The 25,195-nt window shown below is 35.3% G+C and overlaps 1 pseudogene; it reads right to left on the bottom strand.

Annotated features, from left to right (window-relative positions):
• Positions 1-16,445: 16,445 nt before the first annotated feature.
• On the bottom strand, positions 16,446-18,198 carry LOC138145119 (probable G-protein coupled receptor 160; annotated as a pseudogene).
• Positions 18,199-25,195: the final 6,997 nt, after the last annotated feature.

Here is a 25,195-nt window from a genome sequence, read left to right as displayed (position 1 = left end):
TCAAATTCTTGTGGAAATAAAAGCTGTGAACTAAAAATAAACATAAAATTTAACTAAAATAAACACAAAACACTGAACTCAGTAGAAGACTTGATATACAAGAGACCAGATAAATATAAAGTACATACCAATGACCAGTTACAAGGGACTCAATAAGAAGAGATTGTTTACCTTTTTTGTATTGAAAATATAAACCTATATTTAAGATTGTTACTAGTAATTAGTTAGCTTATAAGAAAGTTTTGGGTAGACCTGACTATGATATGACTTTTAAAAGTAAAACTGTTCAAGAATAGCTAAAAGAGTAATTATCCTATACAAATGAGGCACAAGAGGAAAAACCTCTACAGAGGAATTAGATGGAGAAAGGGGCTCTTAGTTCTGGGAACCTACTTTCATTGGGAACTGGATTAAGAAGGGGAAAAAATACACACACACACACACACTTCCAGAAGGATATAAAAGTCTAAATTTAAAAAAGAAACAAAACTCTAAAATGAAAAGTAGGTGGGAGAGGATAAAGGAGGCATCTTTAGAGGGGAAATTGAGGGAATAGTGTAAAAGGGGGTTATGGAAGGGTGTTCAGATTTGGGGGAATGGGAATATAAGGGAGGAAGCTTTAGAGGGGAGGGGGACAGAATATGTCAAAGGGATGTACAAAAGGGTATTTAGATTTAGGGGGACATAAGAGTAAGGTAGGGATTGCTGGAGTGGGGGTAGGTTAAGTAATAGGAGGACAAAGGAATAGGTAGACTTGAAGTAGAGAAGTTAGGAGAAATAGGGAAAATTTCTAAAAAAGCAAAATAAGAGAAAGCAATAACTCTAAATTTCATTGTAATTTCAAAAACATGGCTTCCAAATAATAATTGGTTACATAAGCTGTTTGCAGAAAAAAATAATAGAAGTCAGATAAAGGCAGAGAAAAATACTACAAGGCCAAATTATTCCTTCATATTCTAGCATAAAATTGTTCCTTTCAAAAGACCCTTGAATATTTTATCTGGTTATAACTGATGTAAGCAATTGGATTTAAAATGCTTTACATATAATCGTGATAGCCAATCTTTTTCTTTAATCACCCCACTAATTTTAGCCAACCCATTCTGAAATAGCCCTTGTGTGTCATTCATCTTTTAATTAATGTATCTTTTGCAACCTGGGCCATCTCCTATCCTGATGAATATCTGGTTACCAGATCCATATGGCTCTGGAGGAGAAAGTGAGGCTGGTGACCTTGCACAGCCATCCCCCAATCAAATCCAAGTCAACTTCAAGTCATTTCATCATCTCCCTGATGTCACAGTCCTCTTTGAGAACAAAGGACAAACACCACAACACAATGCATGAGCTATGAACATGCTTTTATTCATAATCACTTTCAGTTGGAAGCCATCAACTGCTTACTTTAAGGTTCCACTTCTTTTCAAGAAGAGGTTGATTGATTACCTGTGTGTATTATAGTGACAATTCCTTGGGTATGGGCAGTACTAGATGGACCTTGAGGCCTCTTCCATTCTCAAATTCTGTTGTTTGTGATTCTGTGCAGTAACAGCCCAACTGTTCCTCACTGGTTAATCCTCAAACCTGTATAACCCCCTTCATCCAGTCTCCCCAGTCCTGCACTGGGACTATGGAACTTGCAGGTGAAATTCCCCCAAAATAAGCTGATTTTACTTACTATAGATTTATATTCCCCAATGTCATTTGGGTCTTCACTAAAATTGACCAACATTTTTTACTTTTTGATTATCACCCAATCTCATTTCCCACAGTAACTATTCACTGTCCAGTTCCCAAAAGGCCCCACTAAAAATATGCTTCAAGAACTCTTCCCTTTCCCTTCCCTAGCCTCCACTGCCCAGTTCCAACCTGATGCTAGATGTTCCCTCCCTGGATGCTGACATCACCTCCCCCTCCCAAAATTCACCCCTACTAGAAGTAACAGAGCTCTTTCTCACTCTTACCTTGAACATAAGTATCACATCATCATTCATACAATCTGAATGAGCATGTAGTCAAGTATAATTTTAGGGGCAGTCAGGTAGCAAAGTAGATAGTGGGCAAATCACAAAGACCTGAGTTCAAATCTGGCCTCAGACACTTGCCAGCTGTTATACCCTGAGCAAGTTACTTAACCTCTGGGTGTCTCAGTTTCCTTTTCTGAAAAGTGAAGATAATAGCATATACCTCCCAAGATTATAAATAAGGATTAAATGAGATAATGTTTGTACAATGCTTTGCACACTTTAAATTATTATTATTGTCAAGTAAGATGGTGAATCACTAGACCTTACCATCTTTCTTAAATTGTAGGAATCAAATACAGAATTAATTATACCTTGGAATGGTTTCTTTCAGGCTTTAGCAATCTTTTGTAGCCTTATCATAGGGATTCATTGGCTAAATAAGTTAAATTATGGAGAATATATATGATTTGTTAGGGTAATAAAAGATACCCTTGAAAACTAATCTTATACAACCTCTCCCTAGCAAGCATTTGTAGTTCACTAAAAATGAAAACTTCAAAATTAAGACTCTATAAACATTATGTAAGCAATAAATGTAAACTAGTTTACAAAATTGCTATATTCCCATCAGACAATACAACATAATTTTTCATCATTCTAGATAATCGATGTATAAGAAATATAATCATTTTCATTCTTAGAATTCATTATCTGTGTGCATAATAATATTAAAAATCAATAATGACAGCAAAAACAAAAGAAAACTAGTCTTATATGATTTTGTTACTTTCCTCATGAATCAATGACCTTGGAACCTAGATTTGATCATTTTGATATTTGCACTGACCACTCAAAATTATTTTTAGGACATAATTTTTGCAAGAATTTTTATTCAATACTCCCTACAAAAAAAAATCTGTTGACCAGATGGCCCTACAACCAAACACCTAAAGCCAAATTTGCTTTCTATATCTGAAAATGTTACTCCAGCATGTTGAGCTACATCCTTATATAGTATTCCTGAAAAGCTGGAATTTAGCTGAGATAAAGAGGAAGCGAGAGAAGCTGGGAGTTGGAGATGAGGAGGATAAGACAACCATACCAAGCTGCATCTCAGGTGGTGATATGCCCAAGGTGGTGCAGATAGTAAACAGAGTGAGGATTCTAAGATCTTCTGATTTTAAACAGTCCTCTTTCCAACACACCAAAACACTGCTTCGTACAGTTTAACAAATGGTGATTGAAAAATAAAAAGAAATACAAACATAAATATTGGCTCATGAAAATTAGGTTCTATATATATCTCTCTGTAAATGATATTATACATCATATTAGAGAAAGATACATGATGTCTGCCTTCTAAGTGTTGTTTATAATCCATTTAGGAAGATAGGACTTACATACTTGTAAAGCACATATACCACCATATATGTTAACATTTTTTTTTTCCTTAAACCAAACTCACAAACTCACAGGGTCATTGATCTGGAGCTGAAATGTACCTCAAAGCTTACATAATCCATCTCTCTCTTTTTCCAGTGTGGTGTGAATACAAGGCTGAGTTTATAGTCAAGAAGAACTGCACTGGAATTCATGCTCACATACTTACTAGCTGTGTGACCCAGTGTATAAAACAACTGACTTCTCAATTAATCATCTGTTCTGATAGTATCTACCTCATAGGGTTTGGCATGAGAATCAGATGAAATAATATAAGTTTAGTGTTTTGAAAAACCCCAAAGTGCTACATAAATACTAGCTATTATTAGAAATGAAGAAACTTAGGTACAAGAAAGCTAAGTGACATGACTAAAGTCACATGACTATTAATGATAATAACAGCTGATATTTATTTCGTGTTTACTAGGTGCCAGTCACTGTGCTAAGCACTTTGCAGTTATTATATCATTTAATCCTCACAACAATCCTGACAGGTAAATTCAATTATTATTCCCATTTTGCAGATGAGGAAATTGAGGCAATCAGAGATTAAATAACTTGCTCAGGGTCTCACAGCTAGTAAGTGTCTGAGGTCATATGAACTCAGGTCTTCCTGATTTCATTTTCCAGCACTCTAACCATCTAATAGGCAAGAGTGACAAGATTTGAACCTAAATCTTCTGAGTCCAGAAAAAAAAAAGTGGTCTTTCTGAGAGTTGGGCCACCTATGTAACCTAAGGGGTTAAATCAGAATCATCTAATTCCAAAGACATGCAAATAAATCAAAACAAAGGGATTAAACAACTTCAAGAAGTGGGAGTCTCAGAGTTGGAAGGGACTTCAGAAGCAATCCAGTCTAATACACATCTGACCAAGAACTCTTTCAACAACTCCATTCATAAAAAAGTCTGGTGCTTTTCTCCCACATGAAAAATAACAAATAGTCTCCTCTTTCCTCTATTTTTTCCCCTTTTCTGACCTAAAACATTAACCCAAAGCTATAATCAAGGGAAAAATGACAGCAACAAAGTGAATCCAAGCACCATTAGGGGAAAAACAATGTATTTATGCTAGTTGAAGGTAAGTAAATAAGCTCAAGGAATTCCAGTGCACAAGAAATCTCTCAAAAAAGAAAATGGGGGTGGGGGGCTGAATAGAATGGCAGAAGAAGCTGGCACTGCCAGATAGCATCAGTAAAATGACTGGATTGGACCATCAGAATGGTCGATGGGAATATAAACTGCAAAACCTCCCAGTGCTACAGGAACCAGATTACAATATAAGTGGGAAATGCTTAGCAAAATAAATGAAAATACAAAACAACATAGATAATGCTAATTTGTGGTTTTCTAAGTCAATACGCAGCCCTCAGGGATCTAATTCCATTTGAATTTGATATCACCCATTATATGATCTCTAATCATTCCCCCCATCTCTAAATGTTACAAATATAATTAGTTATTGTAGCTGATTTCTTGTAATTTTCAACTTCTGACATAGATAGACTGAGGAGAAAAGAGCGACAGAGAGGCAGATACAGAGAGAAGTAGATAGATTTGTGTACACAAAATTCATATATGTGTGTGTATGTCTACATGAACACAGTTATGTATACTGTATATATAGAGACATATATGTACCTATGTATACATATATGTATATGTTCATTGATGGCCAATAGCCTTTCTTATATGGTTCACTGTACCGATGCCACAATATTGTACACAACATTTGTACTGATTTATCTATATTTTTCCTCATCTTCCTTGTAACCAACAGCAAGCATTGAGCTGGCAACTGATTAAATTAGGTCCTCACCTTTATAGTTAATTTTATCTATAAAATGAGAAAAACAATATTTCTTGATGTGCTGTAATAATAATGACATTTGAAGATCCATTTGTATTGGAAAGCTGAGAGTTACTTATCACCTAGTTTCAAATTATGCCTCTGTTAAAGAAACAGAAGGTATGATCCCCGGTTGCTGATGTAACAGGAAGGGGCTGAACAGGGAGGAGCTATACCATATTTAAGGAAGATCACAAGCTGGACAGTTAAAGCTTCTTGAGAAAAAGCATTTAGAGTCAGAGCAGCTGCTGGGGCGGGGGGGAGACAGAGAGAGAGGCAGAGAGACAGACAGAGACAGAGAGACAGACAGAAAGAGAGAGACAGAGAGAGAAAGAGAGAATTTATCTCAGCGAGCATCTGAAGGCTGGACTGCTGCTGCTGGACTGGAACTTCCATGGAGAAAGTGATTTTGATTTTGAGAACAGAGCTGCTGAAGACTTCCGAGGGCCAGCTGGAGCTTCCAGAGGAAGCATGATTGTGGTGTCGGTACTTAGTCTGTGGCTCTGTTAAGTTTTCTCTTCCCAAGAACAGAGGCTGTGAAGGATTTGAGATGGACTAGACACTGTGAGCTTCAATGTGGAGTGGGAACTGCATGGAGAGCTGGACAAGGATCTGGGAGCTGTCTGGCTTTGAACCCAGGTGATAGTTCGGTGGATTCAGGTAGGAGCTACCTGCCTAGAGTCAAGATGAAAAAACCTCTCCATGGATACTGAGTAGTGACTGACAAAATTGTAACTTACTTGTGACCTAGGGATGGTTGTCCTGTGTATTTTCCACTACCCCTTAAGAGAGTACTGAGTAGTGAATGATATTGTAACTTAATTGCACCCCATGGGTGGAGAAGTTTGACTATTATAGTTTGTGTTCCTCAAGCAGGCCTTAAGCAAGAGTAGTTAAGTATTAAGGCAGCTCTCCTCCTTAAGACTGATTGAATTAAAGATGATTGAATGATTGAGTTACTAAATGATCAAGTTACTAAATGACTATACTTTGTTGAGAACTGTGTGACTACTTGGTGAAAATCATGTGGTCATTTTAGTGATAAGTTGTCGAAGTGTGACATGGTGAATGCTGTATTTTGATTTTCTGTGAATGTTTTCCTCTGAGTTATTATCAAATAAATAGACTTATCTATACTATGTAATCAGAACCTTGAAAACTGTTCACAGCAGCAGTCATCTGGAAAGCTGATGGTGCCTGGCTTTACATGTGCCTTAGGCAGATGCTATAGAGAAGTATCTTGCAAACCTTAAAGCCTTATGTAAGATGATGATCATGAGACACAGCATCTTATACGATAGAGAGTGCTATAGTGGAGTCAGGAGAACCTGGCTTCACATCTAATATAGTGGACAGAGCACTGCATTTCGAGTTGGACAATCTAGGTTCAAATCCTGTCTATAACACATTTTTCCTATGAGACTGGGTAAATTACTTAACCTGGTAAATCCTCAGTTTGATACTTTATAAAATGAGAGAGTTGGACTTAGATGGGCCTATAAAGACCCAATTTGCTGTAAATATATGATGATCTGATTTCATCTACAATGCCTATTAGCTCCATAACATTAGGAAAATCATAACCTCACTGGGCTTAAATTTCCCACTAGAATGAAGGGGATGAACTCAATGACTTATAAGATTCTTCTAGCTCTTAATCTATGATGATGCATGGTAATGATGAAGATAATAATGTAATTAGGTATGTTGATACAACATTGGATTTTCAAAGTGTTCCACATGCCTACATTTGTTTAAAATTATAAAGGTACTTACGGAAGTAAATAATGCATTCTGAAGGACTTTCTTTTGGGGTTTTCTCTCCTCCCTCCCTTCTTCCCATGAGGAAAACTCATTCCAAAAGCTATTACATTAATGTTGCTGAATCATATCACCTGAATCTTACCTATGTTCCTCAACTCATTGCCTCAGTGGCACAGATAAATGGTGCACATAAGAATTAAATCCATGAGCTTTCATGACCTAGGTTTTAATATCCTACCTCCTTCATAGGTCACTGTAAGAAAAGTGCTATGTTAAAGTGCAAAATGTCATATAAATGTGCCCAATCATTATTTTCATTATCAGCACCCTGCTCTAACCAGCTGAGCTTATCAGTCATGTCCATTCATTCATTCATTCAACAAACATTCCTATATCATCTTCTACATGCGAAGGACTCTACTAAACTCTTGTGATGGAAGAGATGATGGTAAAGATACAAAATACTTGAGAGTTCCTTCACTTAAAGACATTAACATCTAGAAAGGAATATTAAGCATACAGACAGATGCTTCTGTTTGTGTGACCTTTTATAAGTCACTTTTCAATGGGCTTTAGTTTTCTTCAGCTGTAAAACTACTATTACTAAAACTACTAATATTAAAGCAGACTTATTGATAAAGAAGATTATGCAAGAAAACAAAAGAAACTGCATGACATGCTGAAGACTGCAAAATTGAGCACCTACCAAACAAATAAATACATTTTCATGGTCAGAATTAGTGATCAAAAGTTATCTTCCATGAACTAACAGATGATGAATTCCCAATACTGAGATTCTCACTATATCTGGGAAAATTTGCATACCAAACTATGGCTCATAAATTTTTAGTCATAACAGTGGGAAAAATGCTTTCATAACTATCATCATACCCAATATCCATAATTTCCACATTAGGTGGAATAAATGCGTACAAAATAGACATTGCTGGGTCAAAATGGCATTTCCACAGTTTAAAAACTTCTAAGGCATAATTCCAAATTACTTTACAAAATGGTTGGATCAATTCATTGGACTACCAACAGTACATCATTGTTTCTATTTTCCTACAATATCTCTAACATTTGTCATTTTATTTTGTTTTTTTTTGTTGTTGGTTTTACCAAACTGATGAATGTGAGATGGAACCTTAAAGTTGCTTCAATGTCAATTCCTTTCATCATTAGTGATAGAGAATATTTTTTCATATAGTTATAGATAAAATGGGTTTGTTCCCTTGAGAAATGATCATTCATGCCCTTAGACAATTTGCCAAGAAGGGAATGGTTCTTCTATCTATAAATTTGAATCAGTACCTTATACATTTTGCAAATGAGAATTTTATCAGAGAAGTTTGCTATGAAATTTTCCCCCAGTTGACTGTTTCTCTTCTAAGTTTAGCTGTATTAGATTTCCTTGTACAAAAACTTCTAAATTTTATGTAATCAAAATTTTCCATTTGGGGGTGGCTAGGTGACACAGTGAATACAGCACCAACCCTGGAGTCAGGAAGGCCTGAGTACAAATCCGGCCTTAGACACTTAACACAAAAACTAGCTTGTGACCTTTGGCAAGTCACTTAACCCCAATTGCCCTCCAAAAAGCAAAAAACAAAAACAAAACAAAGCAAAATTTACATTTTATATTCTGAATTCTTTATTCCTTCTATGGTCATGACATCTTCCCCTACTCATAAATCTAAGACATAATTTCTTCTTTGTTCCTCTACTTTTTTGATGATGAAATTAATAATTCTGAATGACTGTGATAAATAAATGATTGACCATGATCCCAGAGGACTGATGAAAAAGAACACTGCCCACCTAAGGATGGACGAATATGCAGACTAAGATAAACATTTTGAATATGGCTTTATTGGATTTGTTCTTATTGACCTTGTTTTTATATGTGTTTTTTCTTCCCTCCTTCCTTCCTTTCTCCCTTTCTTTTCTTCCTTTCTTTCCTTTGTCCCTCATTCTTTCTTGCCTTCCAAACTTCCTCCTCTCCTTCCTTCAGTCCCTCCTTCCCTTCTTCCTTCTTTTCTTCTCTCATTCCTTCCCATCTCTTCTTTTTATCCCTATTTTACAATGAACTCAGCTCTGAGAAGGAAGAGATATTTGCAAAAGCAAAATCACCTTCATGATCACACAGTAAGTAAGTTTGGAGGCAGGATATCTGAACCCACATCTTTTTGACAAGTCCAGTATTTTATTCACTACACCACACTATTTCACTAAAAAATGAAACAAATCGGTTGTACCAGAGGACCAAAAATGTCTCCTTCAGCTGAGACATGTTTTGACTCATTTGATCCTCACAAAAAAAGTTGGGAGGTAAGTTCTGTTATTATTCCCATTTTATAAATAAAGCAAATGAGTCTAAGAGAGGGTCACATGACTTAGATTTGTTCAACTAAGTAAATGTCTAAGGAAGAATGTGAACTATGGTCTTCCTGACACCAAGTACAGCACTCACCTCACTTCTCTATCCACCTGCCAGTTCTTTTAAAACTCAATCAGTATTTCTCTGGGCACTTCTCCACTCTGTCAGCAATGTATGCTCTGTAAAGTAAAATTGTGGGTGTGTTGGAGAGAAAAACTAGCACTCAATAACATGACTGTGTGTCATGACTAATTTTGATAGACTTCTCAGCAATACAAGGACCTAAAACAATTCCAAAGGACTCATAATGGAAAATGCCGCCCACATCCAGAGAAAGAACTATGGAGTCAGAATGCAGAGTGAAGTAGACTATTTTGTTTTTTGTTTTATTTTATTTTTCTTTCTCATGGTTCTCCCATTCATTATAATTATTTTATACAACATGACTAATGTGAAAATGTGTTTAATAGGAATGTATGTGTAAAGCCCGTATCAGATTGTATGCCATCTTCGAGAGAGGGTGGAAAGAGGAAGGGCGGAAATTTAAAACTTGTGGAAGTGAATATTGAAAACTAAAAATAAATAAATTGAAAACTGCAAAAAAAAATGGAGAAGAAATAAATGTAGAGGAAATCCTTTGATGGACCACAGGTTGTACAGGCCTGATCTAGAAGAACACAAGCAAAATAAACAAACAAAAAACATTAATAGAAAATATGTTGACTATCCAAGCAAAACATACTGATCTCAAAAAAGGATCTGATTTTTCCTCAAAGAACACAAGAATGCAAAAATCCTTAATACCATAATGCAGGAAATAATACAGGAAAACTGTTCAGAGCTTCTTATCACAAAAAATGAAATATTCTTTTTAATTCACAGATTGTCTCCAGAAGGAACAAAAAAAAGAGACTGCAAACTCTGAAAACCATAGTGTTTAAATGTAACAATGCAATTCAGAAACAAGTTCTGCTATCAATAAGGAGAAAGACCTTCAAAAACAAATGAAAGGAAATTCAAAGAATACAAGACTATTCTATAGCCACAAGACAAAGCAGAAGGGGATGTAATAATGTGTTCTGAAGAGTAAGTAACCCAGGGTGACCTAACCTAAAAAATTTAAGATCAACCATAAATGATAAAGAGATAAATTTTCAATTGTAAAGAGGCCTTGAAATATGTGTATATATAAAAGTACATATGTATGTATGTGTGTGAAAATAGCTAACAACCATTCCTCAGTAAAAAAATTGGTCAAGATATAAACAAACAGTTCTCAAAAAATTTTTTCAAAGTATTCACAACCACATAATCACTAAAATTGAGAGAAATATACATCAAAATAACACTACAGTTCACAACTTGAAAATTGGCAAAGGTGACCAAAAATGCCAATAGCCAACACTGGATGAGTCCTGGACTGCTATGCAAACTAGTACACTGTTGGTGGAGTTGTAAAATGGTATTACCATCTCATGATGCAATTTGAATTTTTGCTAATACAGTGATGAAAACGTTCATAACTTTTTGATCCAGAGACTCGATGGTCTTAAACACCAATAAAGTTATCAGTAAGGAGAAATTCCTCACATACAGCAAAATATTTTAGCAGCACTTTTTGTGATAGTAAAGAACTGGGAGGAAAAGATGCCCATCAACTGGGGTTTGGCTAAACAAATTGGTATATTAATATAATGGAATATTATTGTGCTGTATGAAATTATGTATGTAATGAATACAAATAAATGGAAAAATCTACATAAATTGATGTAGACTGCAGTTAGCAGAGCCAAGAAAACATCATACATAATAACTGTTATGATGCAAATGGAAAGAACAATTATATATCCAAAAAAATAAAAAATGAAAGTAACAAAATTATAAAGATCAGGCATGATTCAGATGAAGATATATGAGAAGACAATCCCCAACCCATCTCTTCATGGAGGTAGAAGGTCCATAAATGTTACACATTACATATCTTTTTTGGACTTTTTCAATACATCAATCAGTTGGGCTAATTTTTTATTACTATTAATTATAGAGAATGGCTAGCTGGGCAGTGGATAGAGAAGGATACTGGAGATAACTTTGATAATGAAAAAAACAGGAGACAGCAATAAAATCTTATTTAAATTAAAAAAAAACACTACTTCAACTTTTTCTTTGAAAGACTTAAGTCTTTCCTGGAAAAGTACAAGGCATTTGTCAGGATGCATCATCTTTGCTCATTTGTTCAATTTGACCTCTATATTCAGGTTAAAAGCCTTTAATCTATATTCTTTCCTTTTGTAATGAAGAGCTTCACATTTATTGAGTCCAAATGATATTTTGATATTATTGGGGTAGATGAACAGATATATAATGCATATCTCTGTGGAGCTATATAATTTAATGCCATCCATGTATTAAGTAGCTAATAAGATGATTTGATATAATTCCCCGTTTGACTTGAAAGTCTCACTCAGTTCCTATTAGGGGTGTTGAAAATGGATTTAGGGTTAGGAAAAAGTATAGCAGCCTGAATATATTTTGTTGGGAAATGGTATATTACATTACTTGTTCTTGCCATTATTGTGTTGGTAGAACATTTTAAATATAAGTTTTCCAGATTACTGTTTCTATCAGCTTTGCCAGAGCAGGCTATTATCAAATGTGTTCCATAAACAAAATACTCTTATGCCCTGTGAACCAAGGTATTTCTCAATTATTACATTGGGTGTTCATTCCCAATACTCAATTTGTAAGAGTTAATACATCTCTTGTAGGGACTGCTCATTTGGATTTGGATTCAGGGAATTGTGTCATGTCCATATACTCCTAGAACAGATAGGTGGCCCAGGGGATAGGGCACTGGGCCTGGAGTCAGAAAGATCTGAGTTCAAATCCAGCCTCAGACACATACTAGCTGTGTGACCCTGGGCAAGTCAATTAATGTTGTTTGCCTCAGGTTCCTCATCTTTGAAATGATCTGGAAAAGGAAATGGCAGCATCTTTACCAAGGTTACCAAACAGGGTCATGAAGAATAAGATAAAACATAAATGACTGAGCAATTACAAGACATATTCCAAAAGGAATGAAAACCTCTTGCAAGGGAATATGTCTGTCTGTGGGCAGTAGGTGGTATCAAATTGTTGCTCTGAGCCAGTCATATTATAAGAGGTATTTATTACTAATGAAACTTCACACCAGACCAAGGCAAAGTGAACTATCATTTGAGGTAATATCAGTGAGGCAACCCTTATTCATACATATAAAACACAGAGAGAAAGTAGTGCTTCTTACAGATGCAGCATACAGGTAGGAAATAAATTAAGTTGCCATTTATTCCTCTTTTGATTAGATCTTGAGACTCTATATCCCACCTTTGTTCACAAATGAAGTGAAAAAAGGTCATATATATGGAGGTGTATACCTGACATTTCCTTTTTATTTGGGTTTTTTTCTATAACTAGTCATCAGAGGGAAGTGGCATGCAACATGAACAACTAATAGCTAACATTTATATAGTATTTACTATGTGCAAGACAATGTGTTAAATGCTTTACAATTATTATCCTATTTGATCTTCACAACAACTCTCAGAGGTAGGTACTGTTATTATCCTCATTTTGTAGTTGGGGAAACCCAGACAGTCACTGTGTGATCCTGGTCAAGTCATTTAACTTCTGTTTGCCTAATCCACTGGAGAAGGAAATGAAAAAGCACACCAATATCTTTGCCAAGAAAACCACATATCAGGTCCCAAATAGCTGGACATAACTCAACAACTATAATATTATATCATTTTGATGACAGAGTTAAAGAGCTAAAGAGAACTGTAGTAAGAGGATATAGAGAGACAGAGAGAAAGACAGAAACAGAGAGAAACTGGAGAGAGACTAAAAAAAAAACAGAAAGAAATTGAAGAGAGATAGAGAAAGAGGCAGAGACACTGAGAGAGACACAAGGACAGAGTCAAACAGAGAGAAAGACAGAGAAAGATTGTGTTAATAAGGTGAAGAATGAAGATCTGTATGAGAAAGTTTGGCTTTGAGGGAGCATAAAATTTACACCAGAGCAAATCTAAAACTGAAATACATGGCCTATGGCATATATTGAAATTTGAGAGACCCTTATGGGAATCTAGATCCTTATGCTTTTCTATGAAGCAATTCCAGTTTTAGAGAACGGTAAATGGTCATTCACCACGTTATCTATCCATAATACTTGAATGAAAACCACATTTTCTGAGGCCCTTATCATCACTGTGCAGTAGAGAAAGCACCTGGGTAATATACAAGTGGACCCAAGCTTGAGACATGAGTGGGATGAGTGTTTCTGTAAGCAAGTCCATAACATTATGCTGGACTTTTACTGAAGCCACAGGAGTCACAGGAGGTGAACTGACCAATTTTGAATACACTAAAGAAACAACTCTTTGAATGCTTACCTGACTCTAACTGGAAATTCAAACCTCATAGGGTCATTTATTCTTACGTTCTCTGCCATTACACTTTATCTGTTATTTATAACCACACTTGGATTTCAGGGGGACATTCAATACTCTACTACACATCTTCAATTATCTTTTACTGTTAAGATCCAGTCACTCTTTGAGTCATGTGTACAACACATATTAATAAAAGTTAGAGTTATGAATCTCTACCAAATGTGAATATGCTCTGATTATAAAGACAATATTTGGCATAGTGATTGGTCATATGAGCAGTGATTTGAATAGTAATCACTCTGGAATCTGCCCATGTCACCATCTAAGCCTTCTGGCCTGCCACTTTCTTCAGCACTGGTAGGCACAGAGAAGGGGTGAGCTATCCTAATAGCCACCCTAGAGAGAGTCCTTCATTAGCTCCAACAACTAGAGGTGGATGGTAATGTAGACACTGCCAAAGGAAAATCCTCAATATGAAGTTTCTGGCACAGAACATTTGCATACTGTTAATCTGCTAATGAAGGTGAAAAAATCATAAACACCCCTCCTTACTCCACGTTACCCTCCCACATCCAGGAGACCAAAAGGCATAAGGACAGATCCAGTGAAGCATTGAGACAAACATCAAGCAACAGGTACAAAATTTAAAAGATGTTTCACAAAAGTTGGATGCTATGAAAAACCTAGGAATTTTTTTGAATTTTTCAAAGATCAAGTCACAAGTCCCCAAGGTAATGGACAATCAATATAGAAACTGATAAAGAGAAAAGTAATAAAATATGAGGAAGGAAAGATAGGTAGTGTGAAGTAAGTGTGTTGGGATATACTATACCTTGAAGAGTTATAGCATTCCTAATGAGTCTCAAGGTCAAAGAAAAGGAATCATATTTTGATCAGCTGTTGGTCAAAGTCAATCCATTTATGAATGATTTGCAAACTGCAAAGGACAATCTAATTTGGAAAAATTCATCTCAGTCCAGTTGAAGTATACCTTCCTGCATGTGGGGACCACAAAATCCAAGAAAGAGGCCCATCTCAGGTCACTAAAATAAAAGGACAAGTACCTGAAAGAATTCATGCTGATAGACAAACAAGTAGACAGGACTATTTTATGAGGAGAAGACAAGTGACCATAAGGTCATTATTGTATGATTCAAGGATAGCACCAGAGAATAGATGAAGGGGTAGACATTTCTTTTGCTACAAATATAGTTTTGATGGATATAGGTGAGATGAATACAGCAAAGAGAAGGATACAAAATTGGTATATGAGATGCTTTAATCCTAAGGACTGCTTGAGAAATAGATATGGGTCAAGGATGGAAATCTACCTAGACCCCAAAGGTAATAGTTTAGCCTAAATATGATTTGTGCATAGATACTTTCCACCTAGACTCAAGGACCCTGCACAGAAATGACAGTAAATATATATCATGTATGTGTGTATATATATGTATATATATTTGCATATATGTAATACACATATAAATATATGCAAATTCAATCATCTGATTTCTTCAGTGTAATTGTACTCTTTTAAAATTTTCACCAATAGTTTCATTGAAATTTACTTAAATTTTAGTTGCAAGTTAAGTCATTGAACTTGGCCTCTTTAGTTTGATCATCCTGCATGATTCTATCAGAATTGCCAGTCTATGTTCTCATGAATGTGTGACCGTTTTGTTAGCTCAGCTGCAGTTAGCATAACATTTTCAGGTTGGTTAAGGTCCTGGCCTAGAAAAAATTGCTTATTGGATGACTCTGCAAATCAACAGGAACAGCTATGTCATGCATCATTGTCTCAAAGAAAGACAGCTACTATTGCTCACATTTGGATGAATGATACCTGAAAGAATTATCACTAATTTGAAAAAGAACTGAACTCATATCCAATCTCTAAACATTCCCTATTAATTACTAGAGTTTCATGATCCTTCAGGTTACAGTTGTATTTTTTATACTGATGTTTCACAAATTGTTCTATTTTCCTACACTTGCCAAATTTGATAAACATAAATATCTAATGAGAATCTGCTATCTTCACGACACTATGTTAGGTACAAAGACATATGAAGATACAGTATCTACCTCAAGGAGTTTATAGTTCAATCAGGGAAATAAAACAGACATAAAATAATTTTGATAAAAAGTAGAATACAATAATGCATAACCGAGATATGAATAAGACACAACACAAATTCATAGACAAAAAATCAGTTCTGCCTGGGGATCAGGGAAGGATGAATGGAAGGATTACATCCATACAGAATAGGATCCAGAAAGATTCTAGGTCACTTGATATACCAGATTGTCAAAATGAATGATTCTATGACAACAAATATTGTATCCTTTGGTTTCTTTGTCATTTGATTCAATTAGCAACAATATGTAAGGGTCTACCATATGAAAGTTCTATGTGATTCTGTCTCTATAATCTTATGGTAAGAGTTGGTCTTGGAATATTGGGGAGGAAAATCTCTTTACAATGTTTCAGTGGATGGGCATAAACATCAATGTGACCAGTATGCTTAAGTAGTTTCTATGACATCCTTACATGGTTATCCTCAGATTTCCTTAGAATAAGCTCTGGACTTTATTTACCCAACACAGAAATCAACAGGCTATTACTGCTGCAGCATTTTGCATTTGTTCTGTATGATGAGTTATAAAGAGAACAAAGAAGAATTTCCAGTTGACAAATGAGTCCATGTGTTACCTTAATTTCATGACTCCTATACAAGTAAGCTGTAGCAATCAAAAAGCATTTAACAAAATACAGATGGGGACATTCATCTCCACCTAGGCTGAAATTCCTACTTCCAGAAACAGAATGATTATCTGAAGGAAAACAAATGGGAGCCAGGTTCCAAGAAAACAGATTAGAAGTTTGGTCAACAGATGCTTTTAATATATGACTGTGTGATCCCAGTCTTGGTGCAAGGGGAAAGTACAAGGTGGTATCCTTCATATACAAATTGATATGAATGGATTGAATCACCATCAAGACTTTAAGAACAAGTTCCAAAAATCACCAGGACACACACCATGAAAATTGACAACTGGGAGCTGTGAATGTTAATGGATAAAAGACACTCGTAGGAAGAAAAGACTCAGATTTACGTGAATAATGAGATCTTTCAAAACATACATAAGGGCTCAAACCAAATAAAAATAACTGAAAAGAAATAAAAGACATTTGACAGAAGTGAGAGACTTTTCATGTTTGACAGATGTTCAATTAGTGATCTCTGCCAACCAAAAGGAAAACTGGACAATGCAGGAAGCTATAGTTCGAGGACACAATTTGAGTAGATGGAGGTGGTATTTTGTAAACCTAAGACCCCAAAGTAAAAGTCCTAGAAATAGGTTATCAAAGATAGTCTCACCAAAAGCAAGAAGTCAGTGAGCACTGAACACTTACAAAAAAACATTCCAGAAAACTGTACAAGGTGTTCTTTCTTTGTAAGTCTATCATCAGGATGTTTAGGAATATTTTCACAAGTACAATTAAGATCATCAGGCAGTTGAGATCTAGAGGTGGGTGCCCAGGATGTAACTAGAGCTGAACCGCTTGATTATCCAGAGAAACTGTTTTTGTTTCAGTTAAGTGGCAGGGCACCTGGTAGAATATGTTACACATAAAAGTCGGGCTGTTTGCTATACTTCAGGAGAGTGTAGGATCAAGGGACCTTGGGCAAGGGAAAGTGGGGACCTCTGGCTGGGGCCCTCAGAGGAAGAAAGAGGGAGGGGCACAGCAGCTGTTGCAGCTACAGGAGGCACTGGGGAGCCATGCCCACCCACCCACAGAATCCATCACCCTCCTCTCCCTCTTCGGTGGGACCCTCGGCACCCTTAGTAGAAATCCAGCCCCACAGCAGAAGTCCTCTGCATGCCTGGGACAGGTGGGCTGAACTGGGGTGAGTTCACTCCTGGCCTGACCAGGTCCTTCTGATTCCAAACCCTGAATTCTGTTCACTTGATCATACAACCATTACATGAAATAACAATTACCTCAATTGCCATTTGTATACATATCTTCATTAAGGAATAATTTACATACTTTCTTTGTATTTCTATCAGTTATGGCCAATTTCATTTTAGAAAGTATAAATAGATTTTAAAAAATTAAAGAAGAATGTAAGATTCTTGTCTGATTCGCCCAAGATATATGTGACCCTAACAATAAAACAAACAAGGAGACAATTACAAAGTTAGTAAATTTTAAAATGCTATTGATTATATAGCATGTACTTTCCTTCCCTTCCTGTCATATTGTGTGTGATGCAGCCTTTCATACCAATCTTCTGGAGTTCCATGCATCATCTCTACCATTATTCACACTCCCAAATTCAATATAAATGGCCATTCACACTCATGATACCAATACCAATGGGCAGGGGAGCTTCAATCTCCTCTTGTTTGGATTTGAAATGGTTCACACCTCCTTAAGCACTGCTGTACACAGATGTACATAACCAAGATATGAATGAGACACAACACAAATTCATAGACAAAAAATCAGTTCTGCATGGGGATCAGGGAAGGATGAATGGAAGGATTACATCCATACAGAATAGGATCCAGAAAGATTCTAGGTCACTTGATATACCAGATTGTCAAAATGAATGATTCTATGACAACAAATATTGTATCCCACCATGCACACATGCACACACACTCTCTCAGGGTTCACTATATTGGATTTAGTGCAGTCACTTGATCAGAATATTGCAGCTCAGAAATTCTGAGCATAATCAATCCAAAAGCCTCAGTCTCCCCTATAGCAATACACCAGCCTCTGTTCCCCCTATAGCAGGGATCACAGCACCACCTCTAACTTGCTAGGTTCTTCCTGACATGGCATTAAGGAAACCTAAAAAAAGGAGAAAAAAATGGGCAAATATTCCAAACAAGAGTAGACAGGAAACACACTCTTAGAGTCAGGGTAAGATCTACTGAACATCTCTCCATTTGCTCATCTATGCCAAGAATGAGATTAAATGCCACTACCATAGAGCTACAAGGATCTCCTTGCTGCTATTAGATTCTAGCAGCACTGCCAATTCACAACATAAGAAATGTCAGCAATTGACTGGAACTATAAAAACATTCATTAAGAAATGTGAAATATAAGTCCCCAAGACCATGGATATTTCTCAAAATTATAGCTTGAGATGAAAACCTGTGTGGCATAGTGGAGAGAAAGTTAGCCTTAAAGTTAAGACTTGGGTTTAAAAGCTTGACTCTGTCATATACTGGCTGGATGACACTGGCAAATATCTTAGTCCCTCAATGCCTCCAAAAACTTGGTCAACTTTCAGGAACTCTATGCTGAAATGAAAGTGATGATCTATATTGGTTATGCTGATCTGCACCTGTATTCCCCATTGTGATTACACAATGCCATTGAAAACACATGTCCCCTCCAAAAAGGGTTCATTTTTCAGTCATGTCAGACTCTTCCTGACCCACTTTTTGGATTTTCATGGCAAAGATAGTGGAGTGGCTTGCCAGTTCCTTTTCCAGTTCATTTTATAGATGAGAAAATCAAAGTAAACAGTGTTAAATGACTTTCCCAGGGTCACATGGCTAGTAAGTGTCCAAGGTTGAATTTGAACTCAAAAAGAGAAGTCTTCTTGAATCCAGCCTGGCACTCTACCCACTTCACCACCTAACTGCCCTCAAAAAAAAAAGACCTAGCAAACAGTTCTCCAAAGACCAGGGATTCCCAAAGTTGCCAATATTTAAGAACTGGATATATAGGCACAAAAACATGATGGAGTAGATAGCTGACTTGATATTCTACCAGAAGACTGAAAACACAGAAAAAAAGAGAATGTCCTACCTATGATGGGTGATGGGTCAGTGGGGTCACCATCAAACACAGAACAAAGGACAGCTCTTAATTATTCCTAATGATGATATAACAAAGAAGGAAGGGTAGAGAATTAAGTCATTATAGGGGGAAATGCTTATTTCTAAAAAAAATACAGAAAAAAGAGGATTTAGAAGATTAATATTACAAAGGGAAACTACCTAATACTTTGCTCGTAGCTAGAGACAACCTAGAGGCTAAAACAGTAAAGCTAAAACGCTTATGCTAAACACTATAGTTTCAAATATGTTCATTAGATAAGTCAGAAGAAGACAGATTTCTCAAGAAATGCTTTTTTAAAAAGTTAAACACATGAATCAATACATCATCTCTGCTAAAAAGCAAAACAATTGCAATTCAGGAGTCCCTTTTAATTTATTAATCAAATAATAATGTGAAAATGAAAATGCTATAAAATGTCCTCTAAATAATTGATGTTAATGTGACTCACCATTTGTTCATGTATTTGCTTTTTTATTTTTTAAACAGTTCTAACCTAATGCATAATGGGGGCTTGGAGGTGACTACACCATTAGAGTGCTAACTTTGGCAGATTCTCCAATACTGGGAAAAGCATCACATAAGGTCCTGTCAAGAGACAAGCTTAGTTAAATACAGAATGACTCATCACTGGTAAGCTAATTACTCGGTGGTGAATTTTTTGCCATAGCAACTCATGAAATTAAAAAAAAAATACAAACTGGGTCCTTTCTCCTACAATGACTGTAGTCATAGTGTGAAAGGAGCAAAAAGAAGAAAAATAGTCACAAAAAAGTAGAAAATGACTTGTAATGAATATGTTTGTAATGAATATGCTCTGGACCCTTCTCCTAGAGTCAGACAGGCTTATCTCCTCACAGGGTTCACATGTCTATTTTCTACTTCCATTGGTTTGAGCCCTCCCAGGTTATGTACCTCCCCCATTTTGGTGACTGTGACTTGCATTCCAGTTCCATTTAGCATCATGTGACTTTTATAAAGGATTATTTACTTCAAAGATAAAGCAAGAGCAAATGTAAATAATTCCTTCCCAATGCCTTTTGGGAATACTCTTTCCTACTCTACCTCAGTCTCTAAGGGAGTAAACTCAAAACTTACCCCAGTTCCTAGATAGCATTGGTCCCACTAAGTTCATGTCAACATTGGGCAGCACTCCCAGATAAGTCCTAGTTTCAGCTTTCCCAGGAATGAGTTAGTAAAGTTGCTCCTGATTATCATTCCTAGCTCCTTGGAGAATTAAAGCTGGCCTGGTTACAATACTTAACCTGAAACCCAGGATATGAAACTCTAGAACACTTCATGTCCTCATGATAACCTTTTAAACTCATTAGATTATTCTTTGACCCAGAAATTCTTTAGGATTGATTTATATAGTCTCTAGTTGATTTTAATCCCTTTGTTTAACAGCCCTTTAGTATAATTTTAAGTTAAAATATGTGTGTGATATTTCTGCTTTTCTGGATTTATTTTTAAGATTTTCATATCCAAAGACATGATGCATTTACTATAAAGCTGTTATAGACAAACAAGAAATATGCATATACTATTTCTATAGAATAAGTGCCAGAAGTCTATTATATTTAAATTTTGTAATATTCCATTCAAGTCCTTAACTTATTTTGATGAGATTTACCTAGAGCTGGTAGTGTAAAATGAGGTGACCCCACTGTTACAAATTTATTGTCCATTTTTCCTTATAATTCAATAAGTATTTTAATATTTAGAAGCCAGGTCATTGGGTGTATATGTGTTAAGTATTAAAATCAATTAATCATCTATATTACCTTTCAGCAAAATGTAGTTTCTCTTTTAATTATAATTAAGTCTATTTTTTCTGTTGCCTGATCTGAAACAATATATTGTCCTCCAACCCCTTATTTTAACCCTGTTGTGAGTCTTTATGTTTCAATTATGCCTCATATAATAAAGATTTTATTGAATTTTGCTTTTTAATCCATTCTGCTAACCTCTTCAGTTTTATGGGCATCTTTATCCTGCTTCCATTCTTAGTTACAAAGTTAATTGTTTATTTCCATCCATTCTTTTTTTCTTCTTTCTACACTTCTCCCCCCCCCCCCATATTCTTTGATCCATGCTTACTTCAAGTTATTGGCCTTTTTTTTTGTTTCCTTTTAATCTTCTGTTCACTATTCCCTCTTCAACCTAGAATTCATTTTGCTAATGACTAACCCAATCCTAAATCTTTCCTCCATTTTTATATTCTCCTTTTTAGTCTTCTGTTCCTATATGTATCCCTGTAAAATGGAGGGTCATCAGTGGCTAAATCAGGGAGACCTGAGCTCAAATCCAGGCATAGATATGTATTAATTGTGTGACCCTGGGCAAGTCATTGTACTTGGAATGTAAATTTTTAAGATCTTCCCTGCCCCTAGGTTAAAGTGCACCTGGAGCCTGGGGGGGAGGCTTGTTTTTCAGTAGACACTTTTTGATTGGCCAGTGGGTCCAGAAGGTTGTTACATTCTCTGAGCCAGGAGAAGGCTATATAAACCCTGAATTGAGGCTTTATTTTGGGGCTCACTTTGAGAAGTGTTCTGTGATTTGATCAGATGAGACTCTGGGAAGCCATTGTTGAGAGCCCCCCGGCTTTGAAAAACGCAGATGTTGATTTGGTATGGATATAATGGTTGGAAAGTTTGGAAAACTGTCTACTTGATCTGTTTCTCTGTCTTAATAATTCTGTCTGTATACTCTGAAGTTCGGGGTGCTGACTTTTTTCCCCTGAACTAGGTAAATGATACATATTTGATTAAAGTAAGCTTGTTAACCCATTTTGAGTTGCTTTCCTTTATCAAAGCAGATCCAAGAACCTGTGTTGGCAGCCACCCTGGGGACTCTGGGGTGCTTGCTGCTACAGTCATTTAACCTTTGTTTGCTTTAACCCATTGGAAAAGGAAATAGTATCTTTGTCAAGAAAGTCCCATCTGTCATGGGGTCACAAAATGTTGGACAGGACTGAACAACAACAGAGTTGAATGATTTAATACACCAAGCTCTTTGTGTGGGATTGTATATTTGTTTTTTCCTCTTTTGACCAACCAAAATGAAATTGAACCCATTAATGTTTGTAAACAAATGTTTACAAAAATAATAAGACCTAAAACATTGCATAAATATTAGTTGCTAAAGTACAGGTCAAGAAAATATAACAAAATGACAAATGACAATACAATGAAAATAAATGTGCTTATTTAATGAAATACCAATCAAAATATGTAAAGACATAATAAAAATATTCTTATGGAGGAAAAGAGGACAAAATATCAAGAGAAATTATAAAAAGAAATGGAAACAAAAAAATCAAAGCCAGGTCTCAAACTATACTATAAAGCAATACTTATCAAAACACTTTGATATTGGTTAAAAATTAAAGAGATCAATCAGTGGAACAGATTAGGTAAAAACACAGAGAAATAAATGAATATAATAGCCAAGGTTTTTAGAAAAACACAAAGACCTTAACTCCTGGGCTAGGAACCTACCATTTGCAAAAACCGTTGGGAAAATTGGATAGCAATATGAATGAAATTAAATTCTGGCCAACACCTCTCACCTTCTTCCAAAATAAGCTCCAAATTGGTGCATGACCTAGATTTAAAAGGTCACAAAAATTAGAGAAACATAAAAAAATTATAAGATATATGGATAGGATTAAACTTCATGACTAAGCAAGGGATAGAGAGGATTACAGAAGATAAAATGGAAGGCTTTGCAAGAACAAATCCAATAGTGCAAAGATTAAATGGGAAACAGTTAACTGGGGAGGGGGATTCTTTGCAGCAAATTTCTTTAATTACCATATCACATCCAAGATATATCAAGAATTTATTTAAATTGGTGAAAATAAGAGTCATCTCAGAACTGAAAAGTGTTCTGATGATGTGAATAGACTGCCCAGCTGTTTATAGCTATATAAAAAAATGTTTCAAACCATTTCTAATTAGAAAAATGCAAAGTAAAGAAACTCTGAGATTCTACTTCATATTCATTAGAATGACAAATATTATCCAAAAAAATGATAAATTTTAGAGGGGGTCTGGGAAAAAGCATGTAAATTTTTTCACTTCTGATGAACCTATGAAAGCCTCCAACAATCCAGGAAAGCAATTTGTATTTATACACAAAATGTTACTAAATAGTACCAGTCCTGCGGCTCAACTATTCTTTTGCTAGTCCTATAAAAAGAAGAGAGCAAAGGAAGATTAAGTCAAAATTTTACAAAAATATTTAAAGTGGCTCCTTTTACAGTGGCAAAAATCTTGAAACCAAATGAAGTCTAGGAACTGAGGAATGTATGAATAAGTTGTGGTATATGAATGTGATAGAGTACTTTTATACTAGAAGAAATTTTAAAATATATGATTTTCAAAAAGTCATGGAAAGACTTAACAGGAACTGATGCCAAATGAAATAAGCAGAACCAGAACAATTTATACTATAACATTAAAATAACAAAAAGGAACAATTTTGAGGACTTTTATTAACTGGTGAAGATCAAAATAATTGAACCAGGAGAGTAATTTATACATCAATTGCTAAACAACAGCACATCAAAAACAAACAAGTTTGAAAGCTACAATAATTATGAGCAATATAAAGACCATACATGATTTCAGAGGAACAATAATGAAAATGTTATCCATGAGAGAGAGATGATTGATTTAGGATATGGAATCAAACATACACACACACACACACACACACACACACACATATTTGTATATAGTCAATGAGGTGCTTTGTTTTGTGTGCTTATATACATTTGTTAAAAGAACTTTTTTTTCTTCTTTTCATACCAATAATGTTGGAAATGGGAGGGAGAAAAAATAGATTTCTGTGAATTTTAAATAAAGAGGTGTAGAGGTGTTACAGATATGGAATGTTATATACACTTTCATACTGGGACACCATATTATTAGTTTTAACTGTTTTATTTAGTTAAAAGAGATGTCTCATGGTGTGAGGATAATTTGCAATGTTTGTAATATCAAAATAAAACATCATTAAAAACTTTTGAGAGAAAAATCTAAATACATTGGTAAAACCACAAACTTCCTTATTATTCTTAAAATGTCAAATAGAATATTAACTATCAATCTTTATATCTACTTTCATATTTTTATGAAATATAGATTGAAATAAACCAAACGTATGGTAGAAATCATTGGTGAAAGTATGAGAAAAGAAAAAAGAATACTTTTGAAAACAATACTTTTTAGTTGAGCACTCATTTATAGTAATATAATTGATTAAAAGGTTGAAAAAATATAAGATAACATGATATTAATTGTTCACAATTTTTTCAAAAGATCATTTGTTAAACAAAATGTCACTTTATAGCCTATACTACAGTAAATTATTTCCCATGTAAATGCCAAAATCATACACAATTCCTTGAAAGACATAGCAGATAATTTTATTTAATGTCTTGGGGATTATTAATATCAAGTAAGGCATAAAACACAAAGAT

Source organism: Petaurus breviceps, unplaced genomic scaffold (genome assembly GCF_028583685.1).
Source record: "Petaurus breviceps papuanus isolate PSGF00001 unplaced genomic scaffold, PetGlider_PUasm1.0 90723, whole genome shotgun sequence".
Taxonomy (NCBI): Eukaryota; Metazoa; Chordata; class Mammalia; order Diprotodontia; family Petauridae; genus Petaurus; species Petaurus breviceps.
This window is presented reverse-complemented; position numbering and strand designations above follow the sequence as displayed.